A 20,850-nucleotide genomic window follows, 5' to 3' on the forward strand; every position below is an offset into this window, starting at 1 on the left:
AAAAAATTTCCATACATATTAATACAGCGTAGACCAAAAGGAAAAGAATAAAAATGGAATTAAAAAAACTACCAAAAACTTTTTTTTTTAATGGAAACTACCAATCTTTATATTGTCATATTTAGCATTACAAATTAAGACAATTTTATATAAGGTTGTATATGCCTAATATTTTTACCTTTTGAAATATTTCCATTTAAAAATTCATCATCTGATCAACAAAAAATTAATAGCTGACAAAGGATAATAATTATTGTAACAGTTGTTCAATATTTCCTGCCCTTTGAGCAATACAATAAAGGGTTTTTAAGTACATAATGGCATTTCTAACAACTTCAGTCCCATTTAAATATCCGATACCTGCTCTTACCCGACGTTTAAGTTCCTCGGCAGTTGACGGATAAACTAAATCTTGAGAGATATTTAAAAGCTGTTAGTAGCGTTGGGAATTTAGATTCTGAACAAAAAATACTGGACCTATTATTCTGCACACTTTAACAGAAGTTCCACATGAACTTGTAACTTTCATAGGTTTTTTATTATTCTTGCTTTTCCAGTAACTGGAATTTGTTCGATTAAAGATTTTAGTTAGGGTCGTAAATATGAACTCATCTGTCCAAATAATATTAGCAATTATATTTTGTGTCTCTCCATAAGATTGTTGCAAAAATCTAACCTAACCTAATTTCTGCACTGGACAGAATTTATAGGGCTTCCAGTTGTTTATTTAAAGGCACATTTGAAGCGTTGTTCTTCTGACATCTAGATCTAAAGACGCATTTCGGGTTAAATGTTCAGGGGTCTCTGCAAAATGCAACAAAATATTAAGTTGCTCTTCATTATTCAAAATAAGACGACGTCTATTTCTCCTTTGTTCAAAGTTTCATATATTCTCCGTCGAAGATCTCTTTTTCTTGGCGCCTCCTTAATGGAAATTTTCTAATATAATCTCCAAGAGCCAGGGTTCGGTTCTAGCACTTGTTTTGTTTAAACGCCGCCACAGCAACCTTACACTAACTGAACTTATACGGCAACAGCATATTATTTGTGATAGACAAATGTTTAGAAGGAAATATTTCAAAAAGTAAAAATATTAAATATAACTTTATATAAAATTGCCTACATTTTTTATGCTAAATGTGACAAGAATATAAAAATAGCTAGGTTTCATTAAAAAAAAATTATTGATTTTCCTTATGAAATCCGTTATTCCTTTGTCTACAACAAAACTTACTCAAGTGAAACAAATGCTTTCGAATGAATTATACATTACACACAAAATATGTCTATAATTTTGTACAGAATTCACAAATGAAGTAATATACCAGGCATTATATTTAAAATAAAAAAGTTTTTCCTCGCTCACGAACAATGAAACACCCTGTATATACAAGTTAAAATAAATTAAAGGTTTGTAATACCCACATTAACTTTTGTATTTAACGTTTGTTTTCATTTATTATAGTTTCTAAGATAAGATAAACGCTCCACACTACACCTACAATCTAATTGTACCGCAGATAAACGCGGATAAACTTCTTCATTACCACGTTTTATTAGGAAATATAATATTTTCAATCAACCAAACCAAAAGCTAGGGAGTTTTTAATTAATTTTAACGAATAAGGCAGAGGATTGAATCTGGCTGCACATATTTGCTTAAATACCACCCCTACCTGGGAACTGTTTACGGCGAGATTTATAAATTGTCGCGAAAAACATAAATTTGTCGTAAAGTCCTGTAACTCGACTCGAGGAAATTCTGAAACATATATATCCGGGACGGTTTTGAATAAGAGTTATGATACTCGAGAAAGCTTGATTTATTCTCTAACTGAATTACTTTTGTATGATACGAATATTCCTTTAAAAGTGGGACGGGTATGATTTTTCTTGTCTTATTTAGTCAGAATACGCCTCGAAAGTTTATCCGATAAATTACAAGGCAAATCTTTGGTTAGACGCCGACTTAAGGCCGAAACCACCGAATCTGTTAGTTGGTACGGGCTTTTGTCATGGTATTTGACTTTTTTTGCGAAAAAGAATACGGATTTTTTTTATGTTGCGCTATTTCAGATCTCAAGGTTTCGACCCTCCATGATTAGAAAGGAACGTAACCGAAGATTTTTATGTGTACAGCCACAGATAATGAGTGTTGAATTTTAAAATAAAAATAGAGAAGATTACAGTGGTATTTCTAGACGAAACGTGGATATTCTCCAATGAAAATGGTTCAAAATCTGGACCAGATGAGTCTGTAAAAAGTATCAATAAGAAAAGGGGATGTGATCCGGGAAAACATTATTTCCCACACTGAGCAAGTTTGGACTATCATGTAATACTATAAAATGTTCGAGAAATGTACAAGACTGATTTGGATGCTCAGTCATTGATTTATTAATTAATTAATTAATTAACCCACGAAATTCACCAAATCTGAAATTCTTTCAAATACTTTAAAAAACCCAACATATAAACCGCAGGTGAATAGGGCTGCCGCCATATAATTATCAGTTTAACCCAATAGGGTGAAATATATAGGGTGAAGCAAAAAGCTATTTTGAAAATTATGTATTTTATGGTCTTAAACCCAAGCAAATTTAGATAGTTTGACAACATACAGAAACAGAACAAGATAACAGAAAAATTAACTCTGGTTGATCATCGTTCCATTCGTGGACAACTTAGGAGACGAGAACTTCTCAGATTTTATAAATTACAATATTAAATAGTTTTTCTGTTTCCACTTTTTATTATTCTTAAGATCACATTATTAATAATAATAATATATATATATTTATATATTGGACATACTTTGCGGTGGAGGAGAAGGGGATGGGGGGTTTCAAAGAAACTTCCACAGGATATTTGCAAAACTTCTGGATTCTTCCTGATGTTGAATCGAATTTGCTGATGTTTCACCATTCATTCCGTTGGCTTCTTCAGAGCTTGACTGAAACTGTTTCAGTTCAACCGATGCAGGAGGAATCGAGAAGTTTTGTAAATACTATAGGAGGGGGAGTCCATATATGTTAGGGAAAATATACTAAATCTAATTCTGATAGAAAAAGCAACTGGTAGTGCGTCAGTTAGGGTGAACAAAACCCAAAAATAAGTGTAGTTTATAAGCCCCCATCTCGTCCAGACACTTGGTTTGAGCCACCATTACAGGAAATTCGTCTAAGATATTTACACCTGATGTCGAAATCAGGTTACTAACTACAAAAATTTACAATAAATAATTTTAAAATTCGCAATAATAATATCTGAATCTGCAGCGACCAGGGTTACGTCTGCTTCAATTAACATTACCTGCCATGTTTTATCTACTGCAATTTAAATTTTAAGGTCAAGGTCACTATAGACGACATAACAATAAAATAAAATAACTGAACAAAAAATAATCACGATATAGCGATATATATAAAGTTCTTAATAAATAATAGATAATATTAAAAGAAGAATAAAATATAAAAACGAAAAGTAAAATGTCCCGGTACGCTGATTATAGAAAATAAATTTAAGAAACTGAAAAACCCTGTCAATAATAAAGTAAAAAGATCAAGGGCAGACAATAGTGTGAAAAAACAGAAAAATTAACTAAACTAAACTGAAACTAACCAATTAAACACACAAATTGCTAATCACCTAAATGACCATTTTGGTATCCTCGGTGCTAGTATTGTTATTGACTTATACAATGAGATCACCATCGAAAGACCCAGCGGAATTAAAAAGTTTAAAGATGTTGGAACACTGGGAACACAGAGCTGACAAATGAAAATGAAATCAGCAAACTTGTATTGGATCTAAAAAAAAATCAGCAGCAAGCTGTGATGAGGTCATCATAAATAATGCAATTTTTACAAATTTACAAATTTTTTTCAAATGGGTTGAAACATAAGCAAAATAAGCACAGTTTTCAAAGCAAATAGCAAAAAGGAAAATAATAATTACAAAACAATACCAGTACTGAGCATTTTTTCTAAAATAGTACAAAATTTGTTGAAGAAACGCTTATTACAATATTATTCCCAAATCGTAACAGTTAACTTCTATTTTTTACGACTGTTAAATTCAAACGCGGTACTTTATGAAACCACCCTGTATATACAATTTACAAATATTTCTGAGCAAGTTTATTTTCTCACCACTTTCTTTTTAGGAGGAAGTACCTGTTTTCCTCAAAAATTTGTTTCATTTACTAATAATTTCCGAATACAGGCTGCATATGTTTTTTGAAATAATGGTATGTGACTAACTCAACACTGCGTACAATAATAAAACGATTTTTCTGATAATGATAAGACTGGATTTGATAATATTTTACATTTCCGCAATTTTGTTAATGAAATATACCAACTATCACTTATGATGGAAAAGGCAGCTTTTAAAACTGTAATTATCATAAAAAATAAGGAAGTATGAAAATTATTTTTTAAAATTTGGGTACTCAAAAATGTATTCTCTTTTATTTCCCAATAGGAAATTTTCAAAATGACCCAAAATCGAAATAAATAATCCCTTTAAATATACGACCTTTAATTTCCCCGCTACTTTTGTTCGGAAACTATCCGGTAAAAACTTTCAAACTCTCTCTCTCTCGAGAGAGGAATACTAAATAGGGAATGCGAGAAAAAAATTGGCAACTTTTATCAGCCCGAAATAAAGAAAACTTTAAGTATTGTACGTGCACGTTTGTTATCGCGAAAGTCTGCACGGTTTTAAAGATTTTTTCCAAGTTTTATAACAAAATAAATAAAAATATGAAAAAGTGAATAAACTTTGTTGGAGCAATATCGTGTTTTCGTTTTATTATTATTTTCATTAAATTATTAATATTAAAAAGTTGATTGTAAAAATTCCAAAAGTATTAAATTTAAAACTATCATTAAATAAAACGTTATACCAAAAGGCGAAAAAATGGACAACTATAAACCAATACGTCCGGGATTCCCAAAAATCTTTGAACAATTTGCAAAAGATTAACAAACTCTATGAATGATTGGGACCTACCTACTACAAATCAACGCGGTTTTTTAAAGGTAAACCGACGCAAAGGGCTGTATACCAATTTGTACAAACACTTTTGAATCACTTTGAGAAAAGAGAAGCGGCAGTTGGAATTTTCTTAGACCTATCCAAGGCCTATGGTTGCCTAGACAGAATAGACTAGAATTAGGGAGACATAGCTTAGGAAGTTCGGCACTAAAATGGATAAAGTCATATCTAAGCCAGCGTGCTCAAATCGTCGCAAAACGGACAGGGTGAAAAGTTTGCTGGAATAACCATGTCATAGCTTAGGGAAGTATGTTAGGCCCCATTGTGTTTGTTGTAATCATCAATGACATATACACGGCTAAAGAAGGTTCCAGACAAATAATAATAAATTATGCAGATGACACCAATATCATAATTGACTATAAGTGTCTGTATAAGCTCCTAAATGAATCCGAATCGTCCCTTAATAAAATTGTTAATGGATAACAAATTAATTCTTAACACAGACAAAACGAATGTTTTATTCTTCAGAGCCAACAGTCTAATAAATAATAAAAACCTACTCTTATAGGAAAATACAACTTTTGGGCTTATATTTGAATGAACATCTGGACTGGTCTTTTCACATAACTCAATAATTAAATTAAATTCAATCTGCTATGGTATTAGGGCGGTTCGTAGGTATATGAACGAAAAAACGCAAACGCTATTATATTTTGATATACATAACTTCGAATCAAGAATGAAATATGGAATAATCTTTTGGGGAAGAAACAGTACTATTTAAGACTATTTTATAGGTCAGAAAAGGGTAATCAGGATAATTAGAAAAATGGAATATAATGAAACGTGCCGAAAGTGGTTTAAGCAAATGGGAATTTTGATATATACATATTTGAGTGCCTTCACAGAAATAAACATTTTTTCCAATGACTAAATACAGAACATTACAATTCGAGATCTGAGTATTACACCTGTCCCTGACATCGCTTGTAAATCACACAAAAGAATCCTGAGTGTATGTGTGTAAAACTGTCCTTCTACTCCCGTCCGTAAAATACCTAATTACACACCGACCTAGCGTGCGGGAAGCGTCACTTTACCACGTTGGTTTCGTTTTCCATGAATCCACACTTCGGACATTTCCGAGATTTTACCGCACGGATTTGGAAGCAATCGGATGTTTTCGGAGATATTTCTCACGCTTTGAATTTTGACGTTTATCCATTCTGACGGTCATGTCAGTGAATGCATTCGTGTTAATTCGCGAAAAGGTACCCAAAAACTAACGGTAGTAGAAAAAGTATAGTATGAAACACGTTCGGTAAATTTTTAAGTCACTCGTTTATTAAACACTCGCCCCGCTACGCTCCGCTCGTGTCAAATAAACTCGTGAGTCAAATGCCGTTTACCTCACTTGTTGCATAATATATTATTAATAAACTACCTCCGAATGTTAGACGAATTAATAATAGAAATGGGTTTAAAAGGGAAATTAAAAATCTCTTAATTAAGTATTACGACTGTTCTAGGAATAAGTACCTCTAGTCATTTCATTTATTGTTAACATGGGTAACAATTTTTGGAATAATGAACTATCTATCTATCTATCTTGGCCATTATATAAAGTTGTACAAAGATGACGCGTTGATTAAGGGGAATGTCTAGTATTTTTATTTATTTATTTTTTATTAGTATTTTGTTCATCATGCGACTGTCTGTCTCTTGTACGCTTTTCCTAAGAATAAACTCCATCAAAACGCATTGAAAATAAAAGTCTCTCCCATAATGATGAACTCGTATCTCATTAAACGGCCGCCCAAGTACGTTTCACAATGGAAGGCGCACCATCTGGATCCTGATGTCCATACCTTTGATAGAGTATTCACGTGTATATCTTATAACCTATACACACTTAATCCTTTCTAATACAATAATGATATTTCCGTTTGCTCTAACAAAAAACAGAGAATCCTGCGGGGTGCCGAGACGAAACAGAATCGAAAATGAAAGTTAAATTTCTTATTTACAATTCCACTAAATAACAAGTAAATCAATAATTTTCCACTAGTTTTTTGGAGATAAATTTCAATTCTAAACGATTTTTTAACACGATTAAGCTGTACTCTTCAATATAAGCGCACACAACAAAATTTAAAAACGGAACAATTTACCATAAATTTAGAAAAAATACAATAAGTACAACACTGAGGAAAAAAAGTAAATACAAAAAGGGCATACTTTATTTATCGTATTTTTATGTATACAGAGTGTTTCGGTGTGCCAGGACTGTAACCAAATTTATTTTTTTTTAATGGAATGCTTTCAATATTTTTCAAAATTCAAATTAATCCCTTGATCTTGAGTATTTTGTGTAATTACATAGCATTAGAAATTTTGAGTAGTTCTTGAAACGAATGAACTTTTCATTTTTTTTTGCTGAAAAACACGTCTTTGGAAAAATGTGTGTTGAAAATTAAATTTCATATCTATTACAAAAATTGGTAGTTTAGAAGTTATGGCCAAATTTTCCGGCAATGTATTTTTTTTAGATTCAAGTAAACCTATATAGTATACAATTCTAATTAGTTTTTTTTTAATAATTACTTAAATCCAATCTAACTCTCGTAAACTTGTAGTACGGTTTCAATTTCGCTAATAGCATTTCTCACCGCGTCTTATTTTCACAAGATATACAAAATTTATTGGACATTTTGTTGTCACTAACTTTTTTTTAAGGAAATAAAGGCTTTTTACAGTATTAAAGAGCGTTTAAATCTTCATAAGGAATAGGTCGTTGTAAGACGCAATATTTTGTAAGTGACTTATTTACTTAATAGTTGTGTCGCCAAAGATGAAGGTTAAGTAGAAAATCTTTTGTAATAAGTCATTTACCTGCATAACTTCTTGACTTTATATTGAATTTAAGTAATTTAAATTTACGGAAAGCGTGACGATTTTCTTTAATATATCAGAGAAGGAAATGGACGATGTCACTTTACTTACCGACTGGTCCACTAGATTTTAATTGTAGCTTAAAGCAGTAAATTCTTACAAAACAACACGAATACATTCAATGATACGTCAAAATTCAAACCGTCAAACTGTCAAAATCTCCGAAAACATCCGATTGCTCTAAAACCCGTGCGGTAAAATAACGGAAATGTCCGAAGTGGCTCGGATCGGCCGGAAACGAAACTGAAGTGCTGGATCGGTGTGTAATTAAGCATTTTACAGACGGGAATAGAAAATAGTATATTATGCAACAAGTGCGGTAAACGGCATTTGACTCAGGAGTTTTATTTGACACGAGCGGAGCCCAGGGGAGCGAGTTTTTAATAAACGAGTGAGTTAAAAAGTTTACCGAACGTGTTGCATACTATACTTTTTCTACTACCGTTAGTTTTTGGGTAACTTTTCGCGAATTAACACCAAGACATTCACTGACATGACCGTCAGAATGGATAAACGTCAAAATTCAAAGCGCGAGAAATATCTCCGAAAACATCCGATTGCTCCCAAATCCGTGCGGTAAAATTCCGGAAATGTCCGAAATGGCTCGGATTCATGGGAAACGAAACTGAAGTGGTAAAGTGACGGTTGCCGCACGCTAGATCGGTGGGTAATTAGGTATTTTACAGACGGGAGTAGAAAAAGACATTTTTAAATTAGTCACCGAGAAGCTAAGTTTTGGTTTATTTTATTATTATTACACTAGATTTTACAGAAGCAGAGTGTCATAAGATTAGTTTTTACACATACAGCTTTTTAAAGGAAAAACCATTACTAATACATTATGGGATGTGTACTTGACGGATCGCAATTAAAAACTAACTCCAGGACTTTTTTCTCTACTTTCATTTTAAAAACTCTCTACTTTTATTCAAAAAAATCGATTCAGGAATCCATATTCAGAGAACGTAATCTAATTATATGCTTGGATATATTTTTTATTTATATAATTACAATTATACAGCAGATAAAAGAGTTAATTCCATTAGTAAAGTCATTACCATTTATGTTGTGTTGGACTATAATACACTACATTGCCATAATTTAATATCTACAGGACTAAACATGTGCATAATTTTTTGCGAAATTTAAAATTTTAAATGCCTATAGGGATTTATAAAGGAATCCTAGAACGAAACATGTGTTTTGAAGCGCAAGTTATTCTCAACTAGTAAGCCGAGATCTTTTACTTTTCTGAGAATCGGTTGTTTAAGTTCTCATCTTTAAACGGGACAGAATTGTCAGCGAGTCCTAAGTTTTGACTTAATGAAAATGAAAATATTCTACATGAGTGCTCTACAAGAGTGATCTCCCAGGCCACCAGGTCAATTACATACAATTCCTTTCTGTAAAATCCCAATTTGTATATAAGTATATGACTAAAATTTATGTTACATATTTTATTCTTTTTTTAGGTCTGATAATGCCAGTATACAAGAAATAAGTCTAACCCTTTTATTAATGACACTGATCTACAGCAATTTTAATGTTTGAAAGCTGTTTGCTTATTTGTATATTTTTGGGGACCCTTTTTCCAATAAACGTCATGTATTTGCTCACGTCGTTTTTATTATAGCGAGCTATATTTTTACAATATTATTTTATTAATGTACATACCTATGACATAAATATGTTTGCTCAATGTTAGACATGATTTTTAAATGAACTGACTTTTATGAAATTAAATGTGATTTGGCAAAGTAGAGTTGGCGCAGACGCGTCAAATACAACGTTGTAACGTGCTTATGCGCAGTTTGGTTTTATTGGTCGTCGTGCTTTGTCTTTATGGTTGCGTATTTCTAGTGTTATAAGGGGTGTTTTTTTTTCGATGTATAAAACTTTAAGTTGCAATAAAACAACGATGGATTATTCGATTGACATGAATTTTATTTATCCGAAAGATAATCTTGTGGAATTATATTTTAAATATGACATTTTAAATATGGCATATGACTTTTTCCAACATTCGTGGCCGTATATCGGCAATAACACGGCGAATGTTGTCTTCCAAATGGTCAAGCGTTTGTGGCTTATCCGCATAGACCAACGACTTTACGTAGCCCCGCAGAATGTAGTCTAGCGGTGTTAAATCACAAGATCTTAGAGGCCAATTTACAGGTCCAACACGTGAAATTAAGCGGTCATCAAAAGTGTCTTTCTTTCTTTCTTGTTGAAACCACATCTCCTGGACATCATGGTTATTCAATTCAGGAATGAAAGAGTTAGTAATCATAGCACTATACCGATCACCATTGACTAACGTTCTGGCCATCATCGTTTTTGAAGAAGCACTCACCAATGATTCCACCAGCTCATAAAGCGCACCAGACAGTCAGTTTTTCTGAATGTAACGGTGTTTCGACATACACTTGAGGATTAGCTTCGCTCCAAATGCCGCAGTTTTGTTTGTTGATGTAGCCATTCAACCAGAAGTGCGCTTCATCGCTAAACAAAATTCGCTTATGAAAATCGGGAACAACGGCAATCTCGTTTTGGGCCCATTCGACGAATCTACGCCTTACTTGATTAATTCAAGGTGAATTGCCAAACCACACTGAGAATAAATCACTTGACAGCTCTTAAATCGGTCGCCATCCTTGAACAGTAATGCCAACTTAAAGTTCTATATATCGAAAAAAAACACCCATTAGAGCGTATAAATATGGAAAGAGGACATTGTGTAAAAAATCCAAATTGCTTTAGATACATCTGTGGTAGTAATTTCGTAGTACAGCAAAGGCAAACTATAGCTTTTTTACTGATAAATATATACCACGTTTATTTTGGTGTAAAAATCGGCAATTGAGCTCTTTGAATTGAACTCTTTGCTTTGTTTGCTTTGAAGCATTAAGAAACTGACAAAAAGGTAGGAAGAAATGTTTAGGCTTTGATGTTCCTATAGTATGACTCGGATTTCACACCAGATTTCAGAAAGCCCGAAGTGTTTAACCAGAGCGAATTAAATGATTTAATTAGAGATTTGCACCTTCCAAAGGATGCATTCGAATCGTTAGCCGCCAGACTTCGTGACAAGCATTTACTGGCACCTGGCGTCACATCAAGCTTTTACCGGGAACGTGAAATAGAATTATGTCAATATTTTATTATTGAATCATATGACTTAAATTTATTATTGACCCAAGTGAGCCTAGTTTAAAAGGCGTTTTATTGCAGAATGGTTCCCGTTGCACATTCGGTACATTTAAAAGAAACGTATGAAAATTCAGGATTTCTTTTGAAGAAAATAAACTACCAAGAAGATCAGTGGATGCTTTATGTTGACCGTAAAGTGCTGTGCATGCTCCTAGGACAACAGGGGGGTTACACAAAATTTCCAAAATTTATTTGTGAGTGGGATAGTCGGACAAGATATAGACATTGGACTCAAATAGAATGACCCTCTAGAACAAGCCTTACACCTGGTAGGAAAAATGTGTTAAGAGATAGCTTAGTTGGCCCTAAAAACGTTTTACTGCCACTTCTTCATATCAAACTTGGCTCGATGAAGCAGTTTGTTAAAGCCCTAGACAAAAATGGAAAGTGATTTAAAAATTTATGAGAGAAATTTCCAGTCATATCTGATGGCAAGGTAAAGGACAATAGTTTTGATGGGCCGCAGATAAGAACATTATGCAAAAACAAGTATTTTCAAAACCCAATGACCAATTCTAGAAAAATGCCTGGATTTTATTTAAAGTAATTGGGAACTCTAAAGACGAAAGGATTGTTCAAAATATTCACTTTCATCGTCTCTGTTGTAAATTGCATTTCCTGTTTTCACACTTGAACTATTTTCCTGAACATCTTCGAGCAGTTAGCGAAAAACAAGGAGAGAAGTTTCACCAGAACTTTAAAGAAATGAAACGGCGTTACCAGATGGAGCATAACGATGATGGCGGATTACTGCTGGATGTTAAAACAGGATATGCCCTTAAAAACACACAAACGAATGTCAGTTCAATACAGCTTTCTGGCAAAAAGACGAATATTTAACTCCAAAAAGTCTGAGTCTGCAAAAAAACCTTAGGTGTTACAAGTAAATGCATAGAATTTTTGAAATCAGCCTACCAAAATTATATAAAATCAGTTTAAAAAGTAAAAACACCTGTTAAAAAGTTTAATTTTGTAGACCTGTGTAATTCTTGAGACCCTGATCAATAGGTTTCTTAATCCTTCATAATTCACATTTTTGGCAACATTTTGTGTGAACTTGTTTTATTTTGATGGAAATGCATTACACTGTATAAGAATAAATGCAAGGAAAAAATATTAACGCGAAATTCAATTTTTAATATCGGTTTTAAGACCGTGCTACAAAAAATGATCTACAACAATATTTGCTTGATAAATATCACAGATTCCCTCCGCAAACAATTTTGATTTAATGCACCCTTCGGTAAAATATTTTTTCGAACGCCGAAAGTGGTTATCAAGATATTCTCCACGCGATGATTGCTCTCTGGTGAAGTAAAACTTTTCTCGCTCAAAACAAATATATAAAACCAGTCTCCTGCAGAAGTAGCTCACCCAACAGACTGAAGTACCGAAAACGTCCAATTTTATGCAGATGCAGCACTATAACGGAGTCTCGCGATCTTTTATGAAAAAACTTTTTCCATATTGCCGTTTCATAACCGAAATATACAACAATGATTATGTTATCTTACCACACAACCACAACTAAACAAAAAACTTTTAAAAAATGCAAAATGCTTATAAATTTTTAGTTCAAGATGGTTTTGAGTCTAATACTATTAGTTAACTTTATATCAATATTTAAATTAAAAATAATTGAAATTTAGGGACAATATAAAATTTATCACCCACTTAATTTTATTCATAATTAATTTATCATTGCCATTGCAAGCTTATTACTTACATTTGCACTAAAAGTCCCGATCTGAAAGGCAGATCGGCAACATTTTCTTCACAAAATTAAAAATTTACATATTTATTTTCATTTTTTTGGCATAATGCAAAATTTTCGCATAATTTGACAAATCTTCGGAGTTTCTTTGGTAATAATATGTATACTTAAAAAAAAAACTAAGTTGAGGTATATGGAATACAATTGAATGAGCATTAATGGGACTAATTAATTAATTTTGTTTGGAATCACTTTTCAGTTTTGCTATACTCAATCGGCGTTCCTGCAGTCCTGGAAAACTCGAAAATTGTTTCCTACGGCGGAATCTAGGAGATGGCGGTAAAATCACGAGTGTTGGTACGACAGAACCAGCTCCTTCGCAGCGGCGACATCTTTGGGATAATAGTCTAAGTAAAATGAAACGGTTTCTGACAGAGAACCAAAAATATTTTTACGATCGCTGCTTAGCAGATGGCGACAGTTATGGAGTTTAAATACGAATAATTTAAACTGTGCAAATAAGAGCTTTTAAATTAATTTAGAGTAATTTTTATTGTCAAAAGTGAAGACCAAACTCATCAAATTTAACCGTAACCAAAATTAAATTTGTTCACGTTATTCTCTATATAAATAAACAGCACTTAATTTTTTAAATGGTAATTTTTTTTTTGAATCTTGTTGATGTTATGTCTATGAAGACGACTTTGCACACATTTAGTATCTCATAATTGGTTAACGAATACTTGCTGAGAAAAAAATGCAATACCTGAAAGTTACGATTTTATATCATCTTTTGCTAATAATTAGTGACGATTTAAGATTAAGATTTAAAATTTAGAGACTCTTATCTTAATCCTTATAGATTCTCCTATATAAGGTTATGTATTTAAGCTTAAATTAATTATAAAAGTTCACAAAAGATTACAAAAATCGATATAACAGCAGAGAGGACAGGGCTATTCTCACCAAGCTGCCCCTAAAGTTGAGATAAGTAGGGAACAACTTATCTTTAGGGAAGAGCTAGAGAATATCTAGACTTTAGCTTCTGCCGTGCGTGTTTCCGGGTTTTAAGTAAAAAAAAACATAAATTAAATAAAAGGGAGCGAATAAAGTTGAGTCAGTGATGGATCTGTAGACAATTTTTTATTTTCTGCGACCTCCATTATTAAAGCGTCTTCGTTTCGTTCATGTTTTCCTTATAGGTCAGGGTTCCCAATTAAACTAGCTATGAGAAAGATAAATTAGATATTTGTCGTTGCAGAGTGGTATATTAGTAAACAAGCACAAATATATTTCCGAGGCAATATTTGGAAAAACATTCAAAAAACCATATTTATTAAACAAAATCACTCCAATGATATTTTGATATATACTGGAAATTGATATCCTTTGTGGGATGCTTGTCCTCAATATTGAAGAATTGAAGTGACTCCTGTCACTAATCTCTCCAGTGATCTTCTGTTATTGCTCTTTCTATCATCAATTTTCTAATCGCGTCTACACATTTTCTCGCTACTTTCTCTTCTCTTTCTGTTGGCTTATATTCCATCATTATCTTTAGCTCTTCTCCGGAGTTCGTCCTTCTTAAGCAGCATTACAGTTGTTTTGTTTCAACTATATCTACACTAGTGGATACTCCTCTTTTCGTCTTCCTATTTCCTCTTTTTTTTTGTTCTACACTTTCCGCGTAAACAAATCATTTCAAATATTTATATTTCCAGTTTTTCTTCTTTGCAGAAGTTCCATTTTTTGTTGCTTATCGATTTTATTATTCGTAATATGCCGTCCTTGCAGTAGTCTATTAAGAACGAATCTCTTTGTGAACCTTTCTTCCTAAACTATAGTTCTTAGATATTTAATCTAATTAAATCTTCTGATTTCGGGAATTTTGATTGCTACATCATTTACTTCTCCAATTTTTAGATCATACTTAGCCCCATTTTTGGTATTCTTTCATTAGGAAAAACATAGATGTTAATATTAAGATAAGAAATACAGTGACTCACAGCTTAAATGATGCAGTCGCTATAACAAAAACTAATTGGTCTGAAAAAGTGTAAATTACTCTTTGTTTTAAATATGCCTTGCTTAGTTAACAATAAAGAATTAACTAAATTATATGCAACATTAACGTCACAGCTTAAATGATGCAATAATAATAACCGTGATCAAAACTTATCAGATTTTATTCAGCAATTGTTTTTTGTTTCGTTTGACATTTTAAAACACATTTTCGTTCAGTGAAACGAATTTTTTTAAAAATGGGTCCTCGGACTACAATTTCTGAGAGAAATTTAATTATTACTCATCACAGAAATGGATACACCCAAAGAAACATAGCCAAAATGATCATATCATTGAGCGTAACTTTATCGAAAATAGGGATTGAGAATAAGTCAAGGGTAGCTCCAATTAAGATCTTCAATGAACGTGAGGAAAGACAGATTTTGAGAGAGGTATCGAATTATCCAAAAAAAGTGCTACAAAGAGGTGCGTCGAGGTGGAATAACAGTTTGGAAAAAGGTGTAACCCCGCAACAATTCGACGTATTCACTAGCCGAAAACCTAGACACATGCGATTAGCATTCGATAGAGAGCATATCGTTAAAGATTTGAACTTTTGGAATTCAGTAATATTTGTCGATGAGACCAAAATAACTTATTTGGACCGAATGGAAAAATATGAGTGTATCGACGCGGAAAGTAAATCCTACCTTGCTTGTTTAATCGCAACTGACTAGGTGCCGTTCTCGTTCCTTTTTGTCGATTGTCTCTTCAAAAAAAGAAGCGCGCACAGCGTCGCAAAAAAATAGCCTGGCTGAACCAGGCTAGAGGTTAGGCAAATTTATAATAATAAAAAAAACTAATTGATACTCACAATTTACCAGAAAAATATTCCTCTACCAAAATAAGATCGAACATACCGCCGACCTTAAAATCACCAAGTGTATTTTAACAAAATAACATTCTAGTGTAATTAATGAAAGAAAAGAAAACAAAACGAAAATGAGAAAAAAAAAACATTTTGTTCTAAATTTATTCTAAATGAGGTAAACGACATAGTTTGGATATGGGCCTTTGCAAAAAACGGTTTCTAGTTCTAACTGTCGCTACTCGGCAAATGCCGCCAGTTCCAGGATGAACCTGTGTTACTCGGGCAAGTAATCATCGAAGGGTCGTATTTAATTCGTCTTTTATGACTACCATATCTCCTATGTTTATTAAGGGGTATTTTTTTGTCCATTTTGAACGCTGCTGAATAATAATAATAATAATAATATGCCATCGCTTCCAGAATTCGCTATGCAATCGTTCCATCAATTCCCAACGTTGTAAAGTATTAATATTAGCATTCGTATAATCCTTAGAAGGTAAAGAAGTAAGAGGCTCCAGCGTTAAAAAATGCCCTGGAGTCAAAGCGCTTATGTCATTAGGGTCACTACTCAAAGGGTGTAAAGGTCTTGAGTTTAGAACAGATTCAATGCAACATAGCGTTGTATACGTTTCCTCGAAAGTTAATTTGTTTAGCTCTATTGACCGAACCAGGTGATACTTCATGCTACCCACACCAGCTTCCCATAACCCTCCGAAATTAGGTGCTGCTGGTGGATTAAAGTACCACAAAAATGGACCAAAATCGCGAGGCCAATGATCAGAACAGTAACGAAGAAACTGAGGCCCATGAAACCAAGTTGGGTGTTCTAAGAATTGTAATGGAATAAGTCCTCTACTGGCACAATCTGCGGGGTTATCGTTAGTAGGAATATAACGGCAACTATCAGGAGAAATCTTATCTTGGATATGACTTACTCGATTACTAACGAATGTTTGCCATCTATGAGCAGAGGAGTTAATCCACGCCAGAGTTACTTTTGAATCTGACCACGCGAAAAATTTTTTAATTATAATTTTATTCAGAGCATCACGAATAAACTCTACTAAAGTTGACAACAAAACAGCAGCACATAGTTCCAAACGGGCAAGGTTATTCTCTTCAGAGGTACGACTTTCGATTTTCTAGCAACGAAATAAATTTTATGCTCGCCATTTACAAAAACCCGAAGGGAGACCACACACCCATATCCGCTTTGGCTAGCATCGCAAAATCCATGCATTTCACATTCAATTTGAAACACATGCATGTGCCTAGGAATTTTTAGAGAAGATAACAGATACAACTCACACTGAAATTTTCTCCATTTCGCGGCAATTTCGGGGGGAGGTTCCTGGTTCCAATCAAGGCCCAAGCTCCATAGCTATTGAATTAAACATTTAGCGAACAACTTTAGGGGCGCAATCATGCCCAAAGGATCAAAAATTCTAGCTAAATTTAACAAAATCCCTCTTTTGGTACACTCGGTACTCGAAATATTACCAATTTTAAAAATAAAACTATCAAAAGCTGGTTGCCACTGCAACCCTAGAAGTTTGAGGCATAGCGGTTCGACTGTATCAAAGTTAATGGGTTGCTGATGTTCAAGAGGGGTGTCCGATAAAACCTCCGCACAATTAGTAGCCCACTTTCGTAACTCAAAACCACCTCTCTTTAGAAGTTCTGAGAGCTCAAATGTTATACGTTTACCAACTTCCAGATCGTGAAAATCTGTCAGAATATCGTCAACGTAAATATCAGACAACAGGATATCCGAGGCAAGTGGAAACGATTGCCGTTCATCTATAGCTAATTGCTTAATGGTCCTATTGGCCAAATAGGGTGAACTACTAACTCCAAAAACCAAAGTATCCAATCTATACCCTTGTACCGGCTTTTCACGGTCAAATCTTCATAAAATATGTTGAAACCTTTTATCCTCATCGCGATCCCGTATTTGTAAAAACATCTTCTTAATGTCTGCCATCAAAACGAATTTATGCAAACGAAATTTAAGCAAAACGTTAGAAATATCGCAATGAAACTTTGGACCAGCATTCAGTGTAGAGTTCAATGAGACCCCATTGGAGGATTTCATCGACGAATCGAATACCACGCGGAGTTTGGTTGACACGGATTCTTCCCGTATGACACAATGATGAATGTAGTACCGACCAGGCTCATCGGTCCGACTAACGATCGACATATAACCAGCCTCGAGATATTCCCTCATAAAATGTCTATACAAGTCCAGCAAAGCTGGGTTATGATCTAATCTATTTTCCAAAGAATAAAGTCTGCGTAAAGCTAAATTTTTCGATTCACCAAAAATTGGGTTCTTTAATCGAAAATGCAAAGCGACAACGTATCGACTAGAAGAATCTTTAAAATGGGTTTTCTTGTATAGGTTTTCACAAAATTCAGTTTCTGGCGATACCGTTTTGATATTAGGTACGCGTTCAACCTCCCATAGCCGCTTAATATTATTATTTAGCGACTCCAAAATTTTTGTACAATACGTCGGTAAAGAAACGACATTAGTTTTGTTCGAAATCTTAGATTTTCCTAGAGTAACCCAACCAAAAATTGTTTTAATAAACATGGGCCCCTCCGGGTCCGGGAAATTAATCCTATTATTTTTCATAATAGATGTAAACTCCGCTACACCAATCAGCAAATCGATGTCGCCACGTTTCCAAAATTTCCTATCTGCCAGTTCAAAAGTATCAAAGTATGGCATATGCGGAATATTCGCTGAAAGACTTGGCAATGGACAACAAATTGTTGGAAGGACCAAAACCCTTAAAGGCAACTATGGTTCTGGTGAAAAGTGAGGCCTGACAATACAATTAACAACCCCCTTCGCCGTTACGAATTCTTGCTTGCCAATGCCCGCTATTTGAGTTTTACACTGTTCCCGAGGCAGCCCAAGACGCATCAGACAATCTTCCCAAATAAAATTGGCCGCAGAACACGAATTGACACAAATTCCCCTCTAAAATTCCTCTTCATCGGAAGAGGAAACTAACGATTCTGCGACGGAAATAACACTATCACAATTATTCAACGTATCTTGATCTTCGTTTTGTCCGCCCGTTGGCGATGCAAGTTGTGTACCCGAAGTACTGGTACTACTATTACCTTTTGAAAAATGTAGCAAAGCATTGTGGCGACAGCCACACCAACAATCTGTGACACAGTACAATCTTTAACAACATGTCCTCCAAAACAAATCAGACATAAATGTTTGCCTTTTATAAAATTAAATCTGGCATAAGGAGTTTTCCCCAAAAATTTACTGCAAGACGCTAAAGAATGTTCCGCCCTACATAATGAACAAACAACTCCACCGGCTACGAAAACACCAGGCGTTGATTGTGGTTTCTTAAACGAGGCGCGCGCATCTTTATTTGGATATGAAGTTTTGAAATTATTTATAACCGCCACCTGTATTGCCATTGAAGCCTGCATAGCCCGAAGTTGCGCATCCAAGAATGAATACAGGTCTTTATATGAGGGTTGTCTCTTCGAAGTTTGTTTTATTAGCAAATTCAAGTTCGAATCTATTACGCGTGTTGCTTGGAATTTTATGCAAAAGCAAATGAAAGTTTACGAAATCCCATTGATCAACTGGGTATTGCAAGTTTCTGAGTGCCTCAAAATTTTCGGAAAATGTATTCAAGAGTTTGCTCAACTCCGTAATATTATCATCACTTTTCAATGGAGGAAAAAAGTAAATTTCATTCCAAAAATTTGTAGCAATCAGTCTATGATTTTCATATTTTTTAACCAGTGCATTATGTGCAATAGAATAGTTATCGCCCGTAAGAGGCATAGAGTGAACCAGAGCTAAAGGCTCACCCTCCAAATACTTAAGCAAATACCTAAATTTATCGATATCGGCTATCTCGGTATCGCGGTGAATACAACTACTGAACATGTCAAGAAATGTTCTCCACTCTTTATAGTTACCCGAAAAAACCTTTACGCCTAAAGGCTCCAGTTTGATAGATTTTTTTGTAAATTGCGAAATGGGTGCGGACGAAGAACCACTACCAACAAGCTCGAAATAAATCGCTTTGAACTTATAAAATATCTTTTCATCCTGTTGTAAAAATTCTTGTTCCCCCAAAACAGAAGTTAAAATCAAGATATTGTTATGAAGTTCTTGAAATTTTGTATATTCTTTCAATGTATCTTCATACCTACCCTTGAGTTCATAAATTTGCGAGTCATCAGCCTTGGCTTTTACAGCTAAGGAGTATGCCTCGTTAATACTATTTAAACAAGTAGTTCTTTGAACGATATATCTATATATCTATATATATTTTTCAGTATTGGAGGCCGAAAGAGTGGGTGCCATTTTCCAATAACAAAATGGACAAAAAAAGACCCGAAATTTTCTAAATTGCCGCCGCTAATTATCGATAAAATGAAATCAGTTATTTAGGTTAAATTAAGAATCCGAAAATGAGGCTAGTCAAGATTTAAACCCGGCTAGAATGCCTCTCAAAGTAAAGGTGAAGTCAATTGGATTTGCTCGAAACAAATTCTCTTTCCTATATCCAAACTCATCTGGCAACGCCATCTTAGCATACAAAATTGCTAATGCCTCGGCGAAATGGAAAAGAAATATATATATATATATATATATATATATATATATATATATATATATATATATATATATATATATATATATATATATATATATATATATATATATATATATATATATATATATATATATATATATATATATATATATATATATATATATATATATACATAGATATATTAATCGAATTTCGACGAAACGATGAAAAAAAGAAAACGAATTTTTCTTGGTCGCGGAGCAAGGTAAATTGTAAAATCGGTAAAATTAAATTTATTTGCCCAACCTTTTACCTGGATCTTTTCTCGGCTTTTGTCGATCCAAATACGACAATACGAAAGGCACTTGCTCGAGAACAACGAAAAATCCGAGGAAAGTCTTGCAATCACCGATTACACAATTATTTTCCGAAAACTAATATCCGGCTCGAAGGACCAAATTTTGTATCGACGCGGAAAGTAGATCCTACCGTGCCGTTCTCGT

The sequence above is a fragment of the Cylas formicarius genome, unplaced genomic scaffold, assembly GCF_029955315.1.
Source record: "Cylas formicarius isolate icCylForm1 unplaced genomic scaffold, icCylForm1.1 PGA_scaffold_9__14_contigs__length_23061073, whole genome shotgun sequence".
NCBI classification, from domain to species: domain Eukaryota; kingdom Metazoa; phylum Arthropoda; class Insecta; order Coleoptera; family Brentidae; genus Cylas; species Cylas formicarius.